The sequence below is a fragment of the Takifugu rubripes genome, chromosome 15 (assembly GCF_901000725.2).
Source record: "Takifugu rubripes chromosome 15, fTakRub1.2, whole genome shotgun sequence".
Classification (NCBI taxonomy): domain Eukaryota; kingdom Metazoa; phylum Chordata; class Actinopteri; order Tetraodontiformes; family Tetraodontidae; genus Takifugu; species Takifugu rubripes.
This window is the reverse complement of record NC_042299.1, coordinates 11,862,795-11,884,991: the sequence shown is the minus strand read 5'-3', so window position 1 is coordinate 11,884,991 and position 22,197 is coordinate 11,862,795. Positions and strand designations below refer to the sequence as shown.

The window sequence follows — 22,197 nt, the reverse complement described above, 5'->3', positions numbered from 1 at the left end:
GAGGGAAAGGCTAATAACAAGAGTCAGGGGGGGTCTCGGAGAACGGGAGTGTGCAAGAGCATCGCCATTAGTCAGACAAAAGTTTCATTTTCTCAATCTGCCACCGGCAAATTAATTCTGATGACAATGATTGGTACACTAATCAGTATAGCCCCAGTGAGATGCTTCCTATCTCCATATTTTAACATTTCCCCTTTCCCTGGCTTTTGATGTTTAACCGACTGGAAAGACGAGACAATATTTTTGCTAAAGGGACACACAGAAGGGCTGAACCCAGGCCGGGTCAATGCGTTCCCCGCATTAAAATATATGATTAGACCACCCCTTCCCCTATTATACACTGATGGGATTATATAAGAAGCAGAAAGGAAATTAATGAATGAAAATGCGGATGAAACCTTATATGTGACGGAAAGCCCAGCGGTGTATAATAAATGATTTAAGATCACAGCCTTGATCAAATTGAATAGCTTGTAAATACAGTTAGGAGACCATTAAATTTCCTGCTGAAAAAGATCAGTTTACTAATGGCTTCTCACCTATACAACAGAAAGATGACTCCTTGAAGCAGGCGTGTGGCCACGCTTCTCCTCCACCCCCTCGCCCCGCCACCCCGGCTCTCGCGAGCGCCCCTCGTAAAAGTCGGCAAAGCACTGATACAGCAGAACAGGCCCGGCCTGCGCTGCACCAGTCCGCCCGGATCGATACCGCGGGGCTGCTGCTTTTCCACCGTTCCGCCGCTCTCTTTTTTTTTTTTTTTTTTACTCTCTCCAGCAAACAAAGCAGAGAGCCGAATCGTTCCTGGCATCGGCCTTTTTCACTGCGTGCGCATCTGATAGTGAGAAAAGCTTTTAGAGCTCAGGTAAGTGATATCAACGCTGCTTCCTTAATATTGTTATTGGGCATTCTAAACCTGCTAATCTCCCCATTTCCCAACTTGCCATATTTTTTTCTCTCTAGATTGAGAACTTTTCTCGCTCTTGGTTATTTCCCTTAGATGTACAGCGTATGCATTAACGTATTTCCCCCTGCCAGTGCTATTATATCATTGTGCAAACATCATATCCTCGTTTAATGCGTGTTTTGAAGGAGTCTGTCAATCAAAAGCAAAGGAGGCTGTGAAAATGTCTGAAAAGGTGAATCCTGAGCTGAATCCTGAGCTTCAATCAGCAGATCCCAGTTTTCTTAAGAATAATAAAAGAGCCTGGACAATAAAAAAAAGCTGTCTGGAAGTCTGACTGGAGAGCTGCTCCAAACCTCCCGGATTAATCTGCAATTGTTTCTCTGCTGGATGAGAGCAACGATAGAGTTAAAGAGTGTATTCTTAAAATATGATGGGAGTTCCTGGAGGCATTGCCTGTATTTAAAAGTGAGGGGGCATTTAGCAGTTAAAATATGGATTCTTACTTAGACTTCACCTCGAGGCGTCACTCCAGAGAGTCAGCATGTTTCCTGGGCATGATAACTAGCTGAGGCTACAGAGATGGGAAAGAGATTCTCCTTTTTGTCAGAGCACAAATCCTTTGCCAGGCCTTGGGGGGGTGGGTGCCGGGATGTGGTACGGAGGGGCGGGGAGGATGAGCGGGAGCGCGGAGTTGGTCAGGCAGACACGGACGGTGCTTGAGGGGACAAACAGAAGGATTAGATTCCGGGAGACTGGAGGCGGGAGAGCGTGATTGTCTGGGCATTGTTGTAGGAGTAAGAAGCTGTGGGGTTGAGTACGAAAGAGGGGACATTTGCGATGACATATGAATCCATAACCCCGGTTAGACTGGGCAAAAATGGTCTCATTTAGAGCCCTAATGTTACAGACCCAACGCAGATGGAAAGAAACCACAGGATTCTGCCTTTACAAGGGGACCGAGCCACATTTTAATGTAATAATAAACAGCCATCATCCGCTGCCTACACAGACCTCCCTCAGCCCTTTGGAGACCTCCTCTTCTCATTCTGGCAGAAACATTACATCGACTGCGAAGTCTGAATGATCCCAAGCGTCACATGGTTTCAGGTGAATGTTTCGGAAGCCGGAGAGAGGCCTGTGGTTATCCGATGCGTGGTCATTTCCTCCTGTGTGTTGTATAGTTTAGTCCCTCGACTGTCTTCCAATGCATTATGGGAGAAGAGCACCCCATGCCCCACGCCACCACAGACAGGACATAAAGAGTCACGGTCGTACGCTTTCAGTGATAAAAAAGAAAGCAAGAGATAGTGCAGATGATAAAAAAAAACCTGCACCCCAACACATCTCTGGAGAATGACACCTAAGGCTGTCTTCACTCTCTGGATCTATTTTTACGGCGGTCTACGTGAGTAGAGCATCAGTAGGAACAACAGTGCTCTGCTGCGTTGTGCTGAACACACGGGTGCACCCCTGGCATAACCTGGCGTGGATAAAGTTTGAGGAATAGACAATTAGAAGGTGCCGCGCAGCAAAGTTTAGTCGCAGCCAATTAGACCAGTCGCTCTCATCCATGGTGGTGCTCTGCATGCACAAGGCAGCTCACCTCCTGCAGGCTGTTGGGAAATGTGGATAATGTAGCTCTTGAATCTATTTGCTATTCGTTAATTAAATGCAAGAGTGAACAGTGAACACTCACCTGATACACTGATATCAGCGCCTGGAATAAGAATGCTGATGTCGAGGAACTCGCTCATGTCAAGGATACTGTGTTAAATAAATAATTTCCACGGGCTGAGCAATTGTGCATCGATGTTGGCGTCACGCACGGCTTGGCATTGGCGCCGCACAATCACGAGCCCTCTTGTATTTTAATTTAGGAGCAGTTATAGTTGATTGAAAAGAGACACAAAAATGAAAACAAGATGATTTTATGTGGTGTGGGAGGGTAAAGCTGCGACGGCCTGCAGTTTGAAATGGTTTGAGATCAAAGTTCTCCTCAACGGACACCACAATTGCTGCCCTGGCACATTCCTTACAAGGCTGCTGCTGTGCTATTGGACCGTAGCTCAGATAAAATAGCACTTTGGAGCAGATGTGGAAAGAAAGGCCATTTGTGCTGCGGCAGTTTAAAAAAAACAAAGACTGAGATTTAAATGAAATGGCCGGCTTTCGTTTATGTCCTATCCCCGACTTCACAAACACTCCAAATTAGTCAGATTAAAAAGGAAAATAATCACATTGATTGAGGTCTTATTTTGAAAAAAACAAACATTATTTTGACAGAGGCTCCGTCTCCGGAGAAAGAAAACTACACAATTCCTGACAAAGTTTGCGCGATAAAAAGAAAGCTCGCAATTCAACATGGAGGGACATGTTCTTTAGGCTCTTGTGGATGCCAACTATTTGCAAACTAGTCAAACTGCATTCTCGGGTGAATATTATGGGATTAATTTATCAGAATTTAGAAGCATCTGTTGGGTAACACATGCATGCGTGTATACATCTACATAAAATAAAGACTGCAACAATGATTGAATTATGACGGAAACATCTACAACCATCTCCGAAGCTAACTTGCAGCCTAACTGCGTGGGGAAGATCACGCCGTCGGACTGACCGCAGCGTCCGATGGTGGCTGAGCCTGAGCAAGAGGAGCCTCGGTGGTCCGCGGCGGGATGTGATGTCGAGCAGGCGCGTTCGGCTGCAGCTCGAATCAAAGAGCACAGGGGGAGAACAATGGCCGAGAGCTGTGCTGAGGCATCACACTGTGGGCTTTTGGTGACAGCGTTCGGGGTGCAGCATCTCTATTACCATTGCTGATTTGCACCGCTGATCCCCTGACGGGATGGCGGCTCTTCCCGGTCTGTCGTCAAAGCCCCGGAGCCAGCTGACACCACTCTGCCGTCAGGTGTGCTGTCATCCAGCCGGGCCTCGCAGATTGTTAGTGCGGAGGGATGCGGTTACTTGCAGAGATGGGGGGGGGTTGGATTTTTATAACAGCCCTTTAATGTTTGTCCCGAGATTTAAAGCATCTGATATGTAATTGATAAAACATAACTCTATCAAAGCAGGGAGGTGCATCATATCTGGATGAATTAATCAAAACAAGTCTAATCCGTTAATCTGTTTACTTTTAATGACAAGTGACATCTACTGGATTGAAGTAGCGTAGACAGGAAATGCACCATGCTCTATTTGTAGCAAAATAATTAGATTCTCTCCTCCCTCTGAAAAATACAACGCCGCGTTGCCTTGCATGTGACGAAATAATCAGTGACGGCGCCAAACAGAAAAATAGACTTTCGGTGACTGTTGACGCGGCTCGCTTTGTTTTGTGGGCAAATTTTCACGACGCAGAAGTAGCGGCGTGGCCAATGAGTCACGCTGACTATTCAGAATTTGATACGGAGGCGGAATCTGACGCATCTGACGTTCATCTGGAAACAGCCAATCAAGCCGCGGCGCTGTAGCGCAGAACATCTGGTTCGGGTGACGATGAAAGCAACCTGGCTGGAGGAAGAAAAGAAGTTGCAATTGTGAAAGAATGCCAGTTTCACTAAGTGCCGCGTGACAGAAATGGACCTCCATGCACTATACTGAACTTACTGTAAAGTGCCTTTCAATGCTACGATGGCATCCAGCTGCTCAACGAGACTCCCTGTAACTGGTTGGGAACCCATGTGGCCCTGTTTATCAATCTGAGCTGAGGTATTTTCCATGTGAACTGGAGCTGGGAGTCAGACTTTGCCAACCGAATCACAGTTATGTGTTTCAGATATTACGAAATGGGTTTTCTGCCCATGTTAAAGGAGACGGCTGATGTCTCAGTGCCCCTGTGATATGAAAAATTCAATTTAAAAGGATGAGAGAAAGAATGGTGCATGGCCTATTTTCATTCCCCCACACCGGGAGATATGAGAATGATGTTCTGTTGTGTGCAGGAAATGATGCCAATCGTACTGCAGAGAAATTCCTTCATAATTCAATTCAATTTCTTCTAAATCCCAATGGCGAGTGCCTCTGCCAAGCGGAGGCAGAAATGACAGAGACAAAGAGGGGAGGGCTCCAGACAGTGATGGAGGAAGAAGGCCTGAAGATTGAGTGGGAAACAATGGAGGAATGGAGACCGCACGGCTGGCTCCCTGGAAGGTACCGTCAAAGGTGGGAGCGGCGCTTTAGAGTGGAGTGAAAGTGGACGGGCTTTTTTTTTTTTTTTTTAAAAAAGGTTTTGTGATGATTAATTCCGATCGCTCCGATATTTTAAGGAAAGCCAACTCATTTTCTCTAATTGCCTCTTTGCGGCATCTGACACAGCATCTGCAGAGAAATTCACTGTCTCCAAGCGTTTGCTCCGGCTCGTTTTACCGCTCAGGCCTGTATAATAAGTCCAGAATGCGTTTGCTCTCTGTTACTCTGAGAGGAACGTCATCAGAGCGTGCGTGAAAAGCCCTTTTGATTGCACCCTGAGAATTCAACGATAATTTCTGTTTAGTCGTTGTGTTTGGGAGCGCATCCTGGCCCCGGCGTGTGGGAATCAATGAGGCTGCTGCCTCTGAATGCACGCGGGGGGGGAAAAATGAGCCGCACCAACAAATATGACAATGAAGAAGTGCACCTCTCGGTGTACGTGGCCAGCATGAAACCATAAAGAGCGGAGCGCTTGTGCAGGAAATGCATAGGGAACTGTTTTTTAGTTCCCATCCTGCCATTATGTCCTCCATTCTCATCCCATCTCCTGCTCTCTTCTGTGTTGTTCTGCACACGCGCGCACGCTCACACACACCCCCACACACAGTTGTTTTTGTAGGTGCAATAGCTCCAAGGCAAGCAGCGTGGAATTGGAGTCTTCAAAGAGTCTTGGATTATCAAAGAGACACAGCTACCAGAAAACTAGGGGACACGCTGGAGAGACGGGGGGAGGGAGGAAGGAAGGGAGGAACATAAGCGGGAGATGGAGGGGGGGTGGCGGGGAGTGCTGGAGAGTCAGCCTGGATTTGGGTGGAGTATGAAGTGATCAGACAGAGGAGGGGCAGGGGTGAGGGGTGGATAAAGAGCAGGACTCCCCATGTTCATGTGCGGTAAATGGAGGGAGGGCAAAAAAAGTGAACCAATCACACAGACTTCAGTGGTCTTGATAGGCAAGAATGACTTCGCATCCTTCTCTGTCTGCGTTGCCCCCTCTCCTGGACTATTATTTCCTCCTTCTTTCATTTTAATGGGAGCACCGGCCTTGAAATACCATAATGTTGTCACAGTAAAGCCGAGCCCCGCCGCGGCGAGACTCCACCATGTGTGAATATAGCTGCCACATCTGATGACAAATCTGACTGTTCGCGCCGTTCCATACAACAGGATGTGGGAACGCTGGTGTGAACGCATCAGCTGTTGACAAAAAGCTCTCCGTCAGCCATTCTGTCCTACGATGAGCTATGGCTGCCCCCCCCCCCCCCACACACACACACACACACACGCACACACGCTCCTGCCCGCCATTATATGAAGACCTCTCACTGCAGAACACATTTCAAGTCAGGGTATGAAACTGATTCTGGTCGCTCCGGTGCTGTCAGCTGCAGGGCATCGTCCAACAATGATCGCGTCCCACTGCTGCAGCTACCACACATGTACCGCCCACCTTCACTGACCTGCTTTCAGCTAAATGATACTCAAAAAGTAAAATAAAAAATAAAAAGAAGAATGCACCCATAACAAAGTGTCAAAATAAAGCATCCCTTTTTTCTGGTAGAACAACTTTTCTTGAAAAAAAAAAAAAACCCAAAAAAACCACACATTAGTATATATCAGCCACTCTCGGCACCTACGGAGGTATTTTACCAAAAGATCTTTACACTTTTGATCAAAGTCAAAGTTATGATACACTTTTATTACTAAAGATTGTCAAATGATATTTAAGTTCAATTATTCATCCCATTGGCCAGCATCATATTAATTTTTACTTATTTTGACCAATTCATTGTCAGATATGTATTTCTGGTACGCAACAGCTTTTAAAATGAACACGGTGACTCAGAACTGATTAGTAACATGTGAGAGTTGGTAATTCTTGCCAGAATGAAATCGCTGGTGGCACAGGAAAAAGGAATGGAGCAGCCTTTGGTCTCTCCACAGATTCCGGAGGGGGGTTGGGATAAGCTTTTCCGAATGTTGAGGAAGGATCAGTAGAAAAACCTAATTGGGATGGGCGCAGGATTAAAATTTTTGATTGGTTTTTGGGTTTAGATGGTTAGTTTTCCACTGACACTCTCATTATCTGACACTGCAGGGTCTAAATATGCTAACGCGGAGCCACGTGTAGCGCGAAAATGAGACAATGGGAGACTCTCAAAGGAGAATCTTTTACCGTACCCAGGAACGAAAGGTGAGCGCAGGCAAAACTGGGGGTTAATAAACAACGGCACACATGGAAGAGTCACAATAGGGAGGAACGCAGGAGCCTCAGCCATTCCTGCGCAACACGTAAAGGACAAACGAGCGGAAAACAAAGGATAGCGTGTCACAGCTGCGAGGCAGGAAAAATGTGAAGTTGGAGCCAGATTTGATCAAAGAAGAGTGATGTTTTGAATAAGCCCAGATAAATAACAGCAGGAGGGTGAAATCCAACCGGCAAAATGTGATTAGGATGACAGAGGAGAAGCTTTATAGTTGGCTCCTCTGACCAGTCTGCTACATCTGAGAAATGATGTTTTTCATTGTTAAGTGGAAGACCTCCTGACCCCTGAATGTAGCTGAGCCTCTTTAATGCGTACATGCTTTATCATTTCAGCACCGGCTGGCTGTTAACTTCTGCTGCATTTATCTATGTTGTTTAACTCTTTGCTGCCTTTGAATAACACACATGGCGCTGAGTGAACACCAGATGTTTTGATTCATTTGCTTCCTTCTGGACACTTTACCTAAAGGAGGTTGACATTTTCACAGCTCTTCCAAAGACGGCAATGACTTAATTGCACTGCGCGCATTCATCCTAATGAAGTACTTATTGATGCTATGTATGACCCATGTGGTAACCATGGCAACATGACCAACCAACATGAGTTGCTTTTCAAACTATGACCATACAAGAGCGTGAAGTATAAATAACACCGGCCTCACAATAATAAATGATTTACCAGCCTTAACGAAGCGCCAGTGCTGTGGAGGAAATGTCTGATCCCTCCCATATTTCCCATCATCACTTGCAAAGACAGTGCACAGGAATCCCGACGTGACAGTGATTCTAATGCCTTGAGAACTTTCGCCACTTTAAATCCCGACACTGCGTGACCTCATCGGGATATTTTCAGTGGTATCTATCAGGCTCTGCACCGACTGGAGCTTCGGGAAAAATGGCGCTGCGGAGATTTCAGAGCTTTTAGCATCACGCGTTAGAAGCTCTTACAATCATGACATGATTCATCTTAACCTTCATCACGTAAGTGCTGGAATAGAAATGTGTTGGCCGTTAAGAAAAAAAAAAGGTCCAAATTCCGCATGTGTAAATATCTGGAATTTGTCAGACCACATCTGGCCACGATCTGTCATGTCACTAAGCGGATGCTTTGGCAGCTTGGCAAATGGAGATATCTGTGTCTCTTTAGCCTGTGGCTAAAGTGCAAAATGCTTTTTTTTCCATCTACATAATGTCCCTGGGGCACATTTCCAATTCAATCTCCAGCAGCTGAGATCCTAAAAAAACTGAATAAAAAGCGAGTCACATGAACAAAAAGTGGAGCAAAGTCAGATGACCATCTTCCCACTGTGCTCTAATGAGAGCCCCGTTGTGAGGACCATATATCAGCCTCGCGGACGTGGACTCTTGTGGCTGACCAACTTATTTGATTTGTTTAGTCTCACATCAGTGTCGATAATTAGCCTTTTCAGCGCTGCGGTGTTGTTGCGCACTCGACGCACCTTGCATACACTTTCTCTGACTTCCTGCAAGGAACGATGAGCTCAGTCAAATTAGATTTACATCAAGAACCCACTTTAGTGCTGATGGTCAATTAGCCTGTTTTATTTATCTCGTCCCTCTGTTCCTTGGTGAGCAAAAAAATAAAAAATAAAAAGCAAAAAGCACTCTTAGTTTCCATCTCCATGAAGATAAAATAGTCAGAGAATGGGTAGATGAATACAAAAAAGGTAGACTTGAGAGAAATTAATCCCAGTATCCCTCCCTGCTGGGCACCTTATTGCCTCTCAAACTTCCCATCTAGAGAGTTAATATCTTTATTGCTGCAGCATCTGGCTGAGAAGCGTGCATATAGTTCCATTTGTCTGAACTGGAACATAATTGGATTGGGAAGAGGCGTGAAAATGCCTTCAACCATACTTAAAAGTTTTTTTCTTGCTTTTTCCTGGCTACGTGCATGAGGGTGTGCGATCTGGCCTTTCCGTGATATGTGCCAATGTGCACGCAAATGTGCGGTGCTATAAATAGCATCTCTGGTGGTCTTGCTTGTCTTGATTTGTTACTGTGCATCCAAGATGTGCCGATTGGCACAGTATTCCCAGAGCTGGGATGCGTTTGGAAGTGCATCTGCATCTCATTCTTTGTGCTCAAAGTAATCCTTTCAGTGCAACTTGATGGCGAGTCTTTGCGCTCGTCCGCCTTAACGAGAGAACTGAAAAGTCTTCCTTAATTAGATTCATAGTGACCTTTTTCGCGGCGCCAAGTCATTGCAGAAACAGGATGCGTTGTGGACATTGATCTTCCTGCAGACTCGGGGTTTGAGAGGAGCTTGACGTGTTGTAATAAATCAGAAAAACAGCACGTCCGAAATCATCAGATGAAGAGATGACTCGGTTTAAGCCAGGCTGCTAAGCGTTAGCATGTTTGGGAGCTCTATAATCATCCTCCTTTTTGCAAACAAATGCCAGCATTTTCCTCTGCCCTCGGCTTGATCGCCCACTTCCCAAACGCATGGGTAATCCACGCAAACGTCCCGCTCCCAGATCCCACCCCTGATTGCTCCTCCGCCCCGCGTCCACTCTCAGCTGATAATCGCTGAGCGTTGCTCTTCCTGCAGGCTTCACAACGTCCAACATCCACCCGAGGAAAGTAAATAAATGAACAAATAAATAAATGAATGTTCTGCCGAGGAAATCGGGACAGGGCGATCTTCCATTTCCCGGGGCATCATTTCAACATGAAGGCATTCTTGTATCCGTTGCATACTTAAAATTTTTGCGAAACCGCACACATAAAAACCAAAAAAACCCCCATCTTTTTATGTGGTAAACAAATGGCCTCAACTGGAGCAACTCTGTCTCATTAAATTACTAGAAAACAAAGGAGCAGCCTCTCTCTGCAGCTGTGGTCAGACGGAGGGGGAATTCAACACACAACTGATAAAGATTTGGTGCGATATCAATGACAGATTTGATTAATCCACTGATGGAATTGCGGTGGAGCGCTCCACAATGGGTTTTAGGCAGAGCCCCCCGAGGTAGGCGATCTGGTCGCAAAGCTCTACTGCCATGCCCTCTCAGAGATCACTTGAGTCATATCTGACATATTTATGGCTCATCATGTCATATCGTAGCCATCACAGCCGAAGCACCACGAACCATTTAAATACTTTGGGCCATGCTGTCGTCTCCACTTAGTAACATACGTCTGATAGATGCATAAGAGGAGGCACTTAACTTAGCTCCTCTTGCAGAAAAAGCTCCATCTTGGAGGGTTCTTTTTTTTGCTTGTTTATTTAAATGGAAAATTGTCAGTTTTATGTTGAATGAAATTCATGAGGGCCAGAGATAGCGGAGGCATATGCAAACACGCCGTCCTCGTCTGCCGACAGAGTGGCACAGTGTCTTTAAGAGAACTCCAAGATGCTTTCAAGAAATCTATAATGATCCTTTGCTTGTACCTTTGCTAAGTTGCTTGGCAACAGAACCTCGGCTCTGCAGTACATTTAAGTGTCAGATGAAATATATTTGTAATCCAAAGGCAACATGGATTAGGTTTCAGGCGGAGGGAGTGCCTCTCGGACAAAATCTCAATAACTTGTATTGGGAAAAGTGCTTTGCAGAAGACAAAAAAACTATTTAATGCACCTCTATAACTTTAAAAAGTGATTTGCATCTGAATATGGATGCCCGAGTGAATACAACGTAAACACGGCTAATTAGCTGTGTCGCTTTAAAACGGGCTGTCTTAATGGAGGCAGTAATTCATCTGCCTGCAGCTGGAATCTCTGAAATATCACATGGGTGGACGCGGAGCTGACAAATCATGATAGCATATAGATCAGTGTCATACCTTTTCCCTCTGAATTATTGATTAGCTCATAGTCAGAGCTGCTGTTAGAAAACACATTTCCTGCCGGAATCCAGCCTATAAAGGCCGCCTGACAAATACCATGTCAGGAGGAAGTTCATGGCCAGCCGCTCTCATAATGCCTTTGATGCACAGATGGCACGCAACATCTCCTCAATAAAAACTCTCCTCATCTGTGTCCCCGCAAACCTACACAAACAAATATTGGCGCCTTCCAAGCAGGCCGATTTTCCGCTAAACAATATTTAGCATTTACACAAAGGGACTCAAATGAGCCCCTGATTGCAGATAGACTCGGCAGCCCCTCGCCGAGCCTCTCAGGCCCGCACATGCATGATTAATACATCAAACAACATCAATTCTCCTTCCTGCTCCACTCGTCTATGTGCGCGCGCTCACGCATGAACTTACACCGCGTAGGCCCTCCCACGCACGTACCCAGGCACAATGTACCCAAATCCATACAGGGCTGCGCACAAGCACAGAGACGCTGCCCCCCACCCTCCATCATGGTTAATACATCAAAACGCATTAGCTTCCTGGATTCCTGAAGCTTAGACAGACACGGTTCTGACAGCTATGATTCCTCTCTGGATGCGCCCCCCCCCACCCCCCCACCCACCAGCTTCCCCACTTTTCTTTATTCCCGATGAAGTCTGCCTGGGCGGTTACAGAACACACTGCCAAAATAGATTCCCTCACATATTACCTTTTGCTTTTTGTAAGCTTGTATAATGTCATGTTGGGAAGTCATTGCTACAATGAGACGACGCTGCTGTGGAGCTTTAGAGGTTCGCTGGAGATGGAGCAATAACATCCGCGAGTCCTGATCAACAAGCTGTGTTTCCCGACGTTTGTCGACAGTAGCGGGTATTTTTAACCACAGAAGTCGGCGAGGGGCTTTCGTACCATCGGTTCACATCCCAGATCAGCATAAAATCCACAAGGCCATCAAATGTATTCAAATCCTACCTTTACAATTCAAATATGCCCTCTTTTCACGGGAGATTTGGAGTATAAAATCAATGATTCACCGAATAAAGCAAGCAGGTGGCCTACTGTTAATAAAATGGACATGCATTTGTATATTCTTAACATAAATTGCCCTGTAATTACCACAGGCAGCTCTTATCTTACATAATACAACCGTGCATATGATCTGCATTTGATTTTTATGCTACCTCCCATTGTATATTACATTCGGCCTAGTTCTGAGGATCTGAGCAATTGTCTTTCTAGCTAATTAGTCAAACCAAACCTCGACGAGAATGGCTGCTTTAGTCGCAGTGTGGCTGGAAAAACCTGTCAGTTTTTGTGATGCCTTTTCCAACGTGAAATGAATAAACATGCGGCTCTCTGCAGTCTCCATCTGGTTCCCCCACAGTGTCAACACAAAAACAGACCAAAAAAAGCCTATTTAAACCCAAATATTTAAAAAAGTAAACACCTCTGTGCTGTTTTCTGAAGTGTTCTTCCTCTATAATAAAATCTGATTTCTTTCCCTCCTTTGGAGTTCTTAATCAACGACAGTTTCCACAGAAATGCAGATGGATTAGAAGAAAATAGCTCTATGAGGACACCATGATTTGGAACAGCGTCTGATGAGGTTTATAAAAGGAGGTTACGTGTGTTTTAGAGAGCCTGCTGATGCTGCTGATAGTGTAGCTTAAGTGCAGAGATTCACATGTGGTCTGCCATACTGCAAATCCCCGTAAAGAAGATAGAGAGGCTTTACAATCATTTAAAGCACAGCAGCAATGTCCTGCAGATAAATACAGATCATAGTGTAAGACCCTGCCGCTCAGGCACATGGGCTCATGCTCTCCGGCCTCCCGCCAGCCTCTGTCGGGTACTGATACGTTAGCAAACTCTGACCTTTGGCAGCATTAACGTTCAGGTGTTTACCTTTCATTTCATCTTTTAAATGAAGCGGTTCAGCCTTCATATGAACCCTTGCCTTCGCCTTTCCAGACAGACAGAAGGCCGAGCTTGTTGCAAACCCAGCGGTAGGGGAGATCGATGGGCTTCCCAGATGCCATATTTGTTCCTTCGACAACAACAACCTTAAATGTCAATCCTGATCACCATCTGCTAGACATTTTCGGCGCTACCTGAAATGAATTAACTGTGCTAGATTACATGAATCCAGCGGCAGCCGGGACACGACTGCGGTGTTGTTAGCGCATAAACCAATAACCTATAGCCACCTACATCTTATTGGGAAGCTAGAGATAAGCCCATGACCTTCATGAGGGAACAATGGGGATTTACTATATTAACACAGATATGATGACAACTGTATGATTAGTATGGAACAACCTCCACTTTATTGTGACAAGGAAGAATATGTGTTCCAAAAAACATGATGCAAATAAAAAAAAAAAGTTTTGTCTTTCCTCACGCAACGATCCAAAGGTGACACATGTTGTATCAACCCTTCCTGTTTTTTTAACCCCGGATTGAAAGCTTTTAGAGGCACTTTCCGCCTCCCTAAATTTGGTTCCAAGCGAGCTGAGACAACACAAAACAAACAAACAAACAAAAACTGTAAGATGAGACATAGTCAGCATTATGATTACGGTGTTGCTGCTACGCCAAAAAAACGAGATACATTATGAAACAAATGTGTCATCGAGTAGCCACATCTAAGAGTTTCCCGCCATGTAAGCCCCCCCCCCGGAATTCAATTTACATTTGCCCTCACGCTCCTTTTAACAGCGTGAGTTGTGTCAGGGTGTTCGTACGTGGAATCCGAATCGGCTTTAAGGAATCACGGGGAGGCGAAGTGAAACGCGTGAAGCAGCAACCTGGCAACACATCCTAATATAAATAACAATCCATCAAAGTCGTGCGCGGCAACTTTTTAATACGCTTCTTTTATCGATGTCTGACGTGTCGGGGGGGCAGAGAATATCGCTGTGGCATTTTCACTTCTCTTTTTTTCGCTGGGCTTCTCGGAGCTGCGGCCTCCATCGCTGGCCCGGTGCTCCCTCGCTGCTTCTCTTTGGTCTGTGTCACTCCTGAAAGTGTTCCACGTTCAGCTCGGTGCGGTTGTAGTTGGCGCAGCGACTGTTGTCAACAGGACTTGATCGGTGTCGGTGTGGGTGAGGCGCTATTAGCGCCCCTGCGCTGTGATAACTGCTCGTCCACGGACCTCAACAGCTATAATATCTACCTTTGATCCTGAGGCAGCACTTGGAGCACCCACCATTTTTTAGATTACTGTTTTCCCTTTTTTTCACGCTGCCTGTCCCTTTCGGATTGTCGCATGAGGTCTACCACAACTGAAGAGCTTGTCGCGGTGGTATGGAGCTCAGAAGGATGCGGCTACTCTTTGCTTATTTAAATCTAAACCCACTTAGCGCCACTGCGGCGCGTTGATCATCCGAGTTCTTGTTTGATGGAGGTAATGAACAACCACTTCTGGATTTCAGCTCTGTTTTCTTCCTTCAGACATTAGAGGCAGATTGGGAGGGGAGGGGGGTAGCTCTATTTCCCTGGTGGCATTTTAGTGACATTTTTATGTGAAGCGTCTCGGGTGAGGTAAGGGGGAGAAATCTCATATATAAGTTCAAATAAAAAAAATTGTGCGCGTCTGATAGCCACCTTGTATCATCTATCTCGATTGCAGAGGCCTAAAATCCCGGCGACCAGCCTGAATCGATAAAAGGAAATTAGATGTGTGTTCTTCACCTAATCTTCAAGACATCCCTCTCTTTATCTCTGTCGCTCATAACTAAAATGCGATCTCTCACGCTGTGCCAGCGGCTGACACCGCTGTTTGCTCGGCGGAGGCAGCGGAGGTTCATTTTGAGAGTAAATACGGGGTGTTTAAAGGTGGTTTGTCATGCTTCCAAAACTGAAGAACACTCCTTGATGATTCACTGGCTCTACAGTAGTAGGTTCCTGCTTTATTTATAAGATCTGGTGGTTGGCTCCTGTGTGTCTCCCAGGCCCGGTGATTCATGAATGGACTAGACAGCGTGAGCCTGCAATTGTAGAGGTGCAGTGGGAGCACTGGATATTGAGGATTAATTTCTTTCATGTCACACTGTTATTCCCAGCCCGATCAAATCCATCTTTCTCCAGCTCCGTATCTGCAACGACTTTCCCATTTCTTAGTTTAATAGTGTGAAGCACAATTATTTGTCCACCGGCTGACAAATGGCTGGAATATTACGATGGAGCAAACCTCTGGAGTGCGCGTAATGCTGTGGGTGGAGGCGGTGATTTACGCCGCCACCACTGAAATTCCAACTCATTCTTTGAATGCGGAGGGTTTCATTAGTGGCAAAGCAAGAGCATGGCTAAAATAAAAGCGGGCCTCATCCTGCAGTGCCACAATTAGCTTTAAAGTGTCAGACATAATGGTGGGTAGAATCTGTGCATTTTGTTCTTCACTAACTTAACTGCCCTGTCCAGGTGATTAAATCAAACACCCCTTTGCAAACCAGACCACAACCTGTCATACTTGGATCAGCCAGACAGTTAACTCGAACAGTAGCGCGAGACTCCATTTTCAGTGACACAGTAGGTGTCCAGAGGAATCTTTGAAAGAGTTGAATATGTCCCCGTTTCAATAGCATGTGTCTCCAGACAGTCCGCCTTGGCAGATTGTTAAAAATTCCTTTCTCTGTAGCGTTCCTTCTGCATCGTGACCCACAAAAATCAGCCCATAAAACAAACAAGCCAGATCCCCACATGAGAGGTTTCTTTTTTTTTTCTCCCTCGCTGCAGCTGTTGATGGTTGCTCAGCTGCTGACATGTCAGTCAATCACAACAGAAATAGTCTGAGGCGTCTTCACAACTCTGGAGCAGCTCCTGTTGTCTGACACGGGAGATTGGTGACATTTTGGGTTTCGCCTCAGCGACAAATTGTTTATCGTCTATCTTTGCTTCAACCTTTTTACTAATGTCACGTTTAATAGCTTGTAATAATCAGTGTTGTGTGTCTGCTCAGCATGCTGCATAGTCCGTTGAGTTTTGGCACATCTTATCCTTGAACTAAATAATTTAGAAAAATGCTGGTGCAGGCTCCTGGCCAAATGTTTCTGTTTGCAATGGCTAAAAACAGCTTCTGTGGATTTGGAGATGCACGGCCTGCGTGATCAAACTGTCGCTGATCCATTTTCCTCAATTTACCTTTAGGTTTCCATTAATGACCCCAGACCTTTGCTGAATGACTGTTAGCAAAAGAAAATGAGGAGTTTATTTCAGGGACAGATTTGTCCTGTCCTGTCTTGTTTTTGTGCCAAGTAGTTGTCAAGGTGAGAGCAGGTTAAAAAAAAAAAAAAAAAAAAAAAAAAAAAAAAAAAAAATCACATTTATTTACTGCAACCTGCCACCAGGGGGTGTTCAAACTGCTCCGATTTCAGTGTCACCTATCCTCAGAGGTATAAGATAGATATTATCACGCATGAAATTGTCAATAAATGGAATAAAAGTGGCAAAACAAGGCCAGAGCTGAGGTACTCATCGGAGTGGGTCTTTAACCATAACAAGTGCTGCAGACTTTCAAGGACCGATGACAATATTTGGTTCAGACACACTCCTTGTTGTTGGTATAACGGCTTCCTGGCTGATCAATATGTTCATCTGATTTAGAATGAACAAGAAGTATCGATCCTAACAATTATTAAGGGCTCTATAAAGTGACTTCAGGGACTCTCATATCCAGAGAAACCCAATTTGTTTCTATACTGTAAACGTGCGAGGCAACAGATGCAGGGCTGAGTAGGTCCTTCACATTTGGGAACACAGTCTGTTCTCACTGTCAAATCTTCTCAGATCTAGTCACAGCAAAAGAAGTTTTCCCTCTCTTTGCACACAATATCTGACAGCATGCAAAGGATCAACATTACATTGTAATATTGACGTACATATATACAGATGGCATGTACTCACACTGTGCTGTGCGCAGGCACACATCGGCTATCGAACGGCCCTCATTTCCAAAAAAACTGTTTCACAAACAAGTGGCAGAACTCTCAGTCCACTGGCAAGATAACCGGGGCCGACAACCACTGGCTGAGAGGAGGGCGGCCGGTCTTTTTATTTTTTAATTTGATGAGTCAACAAAGCAGCATGGGGCCTAAGAAGGTAAGTTAAGGCTAAAAATCGACAACAAAATCGAAGAGGAAAGTTTTAAGAACTACAATAGGTGGACCGACCGACTGACCGACCTACCGACCGACCTACCTACCTACCTATTGATCGATCTAAGATAAACTGCAGCAACATGACCCAAAACAACAGATTTTTACGGCTGTTTTCATGTCATCGCACTAAAAAATGGATCTAGATTACCGTATTTTCACGACTAGAAGCCGCTACTTTTTTCTACACTTTAAACACTGCGGCTTATTCTACAGTGCGGCTTATTTATGTTTTTTTTTTTTCGTGGCGCACTGTCACAACTATCGTGAATCAGTAATTTTTACTAACCCTCATCAACATAGAAAATACTAGAAGAAAAGCATATGATGCGACTTTTAAGTTAAAAGATTTTAGAAGATTTTAGAGGTGTGCCATTGGGGAGTTTTAGATTGTTCAATGTTTGAGTAAAAAAGCATAAACAACGTAATTTGTGTGTAGCTGATACAAACGTATATTTCAAGGTAGCTGCATTACAGACACCGTTAGAAAAAAAAAAAAAAAACATTTACCGGTACAATATATTTGTTTATGTTGCTAAGCGGAATAAATTAAAAGAAAAGCTAAAGAATCCTGATGTGATAACAATTAGATTTAAGTCTCTGTATAAACATACAAGTGAAAAGAGTGGCTGTTGTTTCTTACCTGTCTGTCACTCATCAGTGACTCGTCTCTTACGGTAATAAAAATATCTACCGGTACTGAATGTTTTCGATCTAATTTTTCATATTACTACGTGGGATACCTGCGGCTTAAAATCCGGTGCAGCTTGTATAAGTACAAAATTGATTTTCTTTCTAAAATTGATTATGCAGCTTTTAATCAGGTGCGCTTTGTAGTCCAGAATTTACGGTATGTTCAACAGAAGAGTACAAGGGCGGCGGACAGTCTAGTATATTATATAAAATCTGTGCAATACAAGGCAACATCTCTGTGAAAGTAAGCATTATGGCTACAGGGGAAAAAATGATCAGAAGCTTTTTTACAAATCCCTCACACAAATGAGATCAAACATGTTAGTATCAAAAGGAAAAATACATGATATTTCATATATGTTGACAAGTATGCACTATGTATTAATGCTTAATAAATGCATACACACGTAAATCGGCTAAAGTTAAGAAATGAATAAATATGGTGGTATAAAAAATGCTTTCTGTAATAGTTCAAACACCAGATATGGACTGGAATGCAACTATCTTTTAAAACAAATTTCCCTCTCCAGGAACAATAACTGCCTCTGGTAAAGCGGTAACCCGTAAATAGCCAGGAGGGTTACAGGGAAAGACAACCGACAGCACTCAGATAGCCCTCTGGTTAACAGGGGTTTTATCATAAGATAAATATTAGGAGAAACTGGAATATTTCCAAGTTGCTGGATGACAGCAGAACAACGCCATCCGGTCAGTGGCTCTTATCACGACTCCTCTGCAGACGAGCAAATAATAAGAACAAATTTTTCCCCTTTCTCTCCCCCTTCCCGTTAGGCTCTTGCCCTGGCGCTCCGTCACTCACTGTCTGAGGTCTGGTAGACATTGGAGCATGTCTGACACATTTCCATTAGTGGGAAGACTATTCAATTACCAATGCTCATGATATTTAAACCTTGCCAATTACTGAACATCCCCCTTTGAATAATGCATACTCTGTGCTGATAAGGTTTTGTGTCGTGATTTCTCCTTCCGACACCCACTTCACTTCTGTGACTCTCCTCCTGTAAAAAGACCAAAACCTTCCGTTCTTTTAGTTATTTAATGTGAACAATATACATAAGTGGGAAGCAAAAACCCTTTTCATACCCATTAATGTCAACAATTTGCATTCATTCTGGTATCCTAGCAACTGAAACCTCCATTCAAAAGCCACACTGATAGCTCTACTCACCTGACCCGTTCATAAGGTGAACATCTCATCAACTACAGATATTTGGGTCTTTTCTCCCCTCCGTTTCACCATGAACACAATCCCAACGTGATAAACACCAGTCCCCGTGAGTTCCAAGCTCCTGCACGTCACGCAGCCCCTCGCGCAACCTGTTTCATTCCCTCAGACTGAAGGAATCCTAAAAAATTGATTCAGAAACTGCCCATTGATGGGACACAATTTGGGAGTCAAAACGACAAAAAGAACTAATATCAAAAAGAAAAAAGCACTCAGGGCATTGGCAAAGCTATAAAGAACCTCTGAAAAGCTGATTTTTGGGGATTTTTTTCACCTCAAAACTTTCAGTGACTGCTGAGTCAAACTCAATCTCTTGATTGAATCCCAGCTCTCAAAAAGCAATCTAAATGGGCAATAGATTAGGCTAATGAATAAGAATTACCAAATTTTTGCTTTGAATCCAGGCTCAAACCGAATAGCCATTTTGACTTGAAATTGAAGAAAAAAAAAAAGCAGGTATAATAACGGTACAAGTGAATATGAATAAAGTAACCTGTGTTACTACAACATTTGAGTATTTGGTTAAAATGCCTTCAATTTCAGAAGATTATACCGGTATATTAGATGTACAGCTTCATTTAACCAATACTATTTAAGGAGAAAATGAAAAGATGTCAGTAACCCTTTTTTATTTTGTTTTTTGCCTAAATTATATGCCTTTAAATGGAAGAAAGATTGTCACTCTTAATGTTGAATAAATCAATCTTGCTAATTTGTTCATTAGCATTGCTAAATAACCGGTTAACACTTTAAATTATACTGAATTAAATCCAATGGCAAATCAACAAATACATATCAATATCATACTGATTTGACAGGCAATTACATACATATATTATAAACTCTAATCTCTGTAATGTCAGATACATGTAAAACGAGTCATTCAATCAGTGGGTTTAATTATGGAAATGTTAATTATACAATGGCCAGAGACAAAGATTTCCATCCAAAAAGTACTTTTCAAATTGGATCAATAAGGCTAATACCAAATGAGCCAGTCTGAGTGGATTAGATCCTTCCCTGCGTGTGAACAGGAGTGAGCGGAGACATTCAGGAAATGCAGGCTACCTTTGCAGCTCCAGAGTCCGACAGATGGAAAACAGATGATTTGAGTCATTTGCTCATTAGCCGTAATGACTCAAAAAACACACACACGCCATGTCACTGCTGCCAGCTCATGATGTTAGATGGCCAACTATTGAGTCAATATTGACTTTAGCAGGCTATATCTACTCCTGGAATGCATGCAAAGCAGCATTTGGAGGACTTCAGTTAAAAAATCGTTCTTGGTAAAATATCACTGAAAAGCCAGTATAACTTTTGCTTCTGCTCCTGCCGGCTTTTAACGACATTAAATGTTCCTGCTGGTATAAATTGGCTGTCATATTCTCGTGTGGGCCAACTGGGTCGCACTTGCTCCAAAATGTCAGACTTGTTTAAGTTGCCACAGTGGTCTGTTGTCCTTTAGGTGAAGAGGATATAAAAGGGGAATAAAAATCACCTTTTGGATTTATTTTTTTCATTAAATCGGTGAATTTCTTTCATCTGCTGAATTCCCAAGTATGGTAAGATTTGACATTACTGATAAAAACATTTACAGCCAGCCTTCATTATCACAGAAAGGGCCAAGGAAGTCCAAGGAAGCCCTGAGACACTCGTGGCAAAACAATTAAGACAGCGAGGATGAGCTTCATTAAAACAAAACTGTGAGATCTGCAGGTGATGCCACCTAACCTCTGATATTATCCTGTTGAAAACGTTATTAAAGAACCACTTTGATATGAGTAACATTATTTCCCCCCCTCCTTTTTAACATTTGACGCAATGGACTCCTTCCATTCCGCATCTTGACGCCTGACAGCGAATACCACCCGGCTGCAGATTAGAGCCGTCAAGTTGTCTGCAGTAAAGTTGTGGTGCATTGTTAAAACACCAGTCAAATGCAAGCCCAATGCGTACGCTGCATTCTCTTTCCCAGCATATTCAATCTTCACTAGTGAGAGTGGCAGGAGGAAAACACCGTGAGCCGCAGACGCCTGAAAGACGACAACAACGTGCAAAGATTCAGGGCGCGCCGGGTTTGTCGCCCTCTTCTCCGTCAAGTTGATAAACACCGCGAGCTTTTACCACAGACTCATAAATCCTCTCAAATGACTGGATTAGACCGACTTCAACCTCTGGAAGAATAATCTGTGAAGCTAGAGGCGGTGGTATTCTCTTGTGAAAACTTATAGTTTCCATAGGATTAAAAAGGGGCCAACTCAGTTATGCATTATTACTCGTGAAATGAAGGAAATTAATTGAATTCTATTCAAGACACGAGCGTAATTGTTTCTAATTCAGCGCCGGCAGTAAGGCAGACAAACGGCAAAAAAACCCAAAAATCACACAAACAAACCCTCAGCTGGAGAGATACGTGCACAAATTTACACATCCACCATAATTGCACTGAGAGCTGGAATCAAACCGACAGCGTTGGAACCTTAATCCCGGCTCCATTGTTGCCAGCAGACGTGGCGGACACGTTTTGAAAGATGACATTTTGGGTTAAGAAGCCATAAAAATGAAGAATAAAAGAGACGCTACTGTCACAGCCCTTTTCCTCTGAGGGAATTAAACATAAGGATTATGCTGCCTTCAATTAAAAAGGCTCGCCGCTGAGGCCTCGCAGGTGGTATCCCGCTTTAAAAACATGATTCACGCGGCTCATCGCTGGGCAGATACACCTATATGCCGCGGGGAGGAAAAGTTCTCTTACAAGGTCTCCCAAAATGCAATTAGGCCCCTGCTTGCTACAGAAAAGGCAGCATATGAGACAGTACAAAAACTGTATAACGTAAAGGGGGAAAAAGGAAAATATACAGAGCGAGGATCAAAAAGCTACTGCTAAATGCACAAGCACCACAAAAGGCAGGGGCTT

General features: G+C 44.0%; 1 protein-coding gene across 1 annotated transcript in view; it reads right to left on the bottom strand.

The window, feature by feature from the left end:
• pcdh1a (protocadherin 1a) overlaps positions 1-22,197 on the bottom strand; it is a 69,831-nt gene that overhangs the window by 19,399 nt on the left and 28,235 nt on the right. The window lies entirely within an intron of this gene.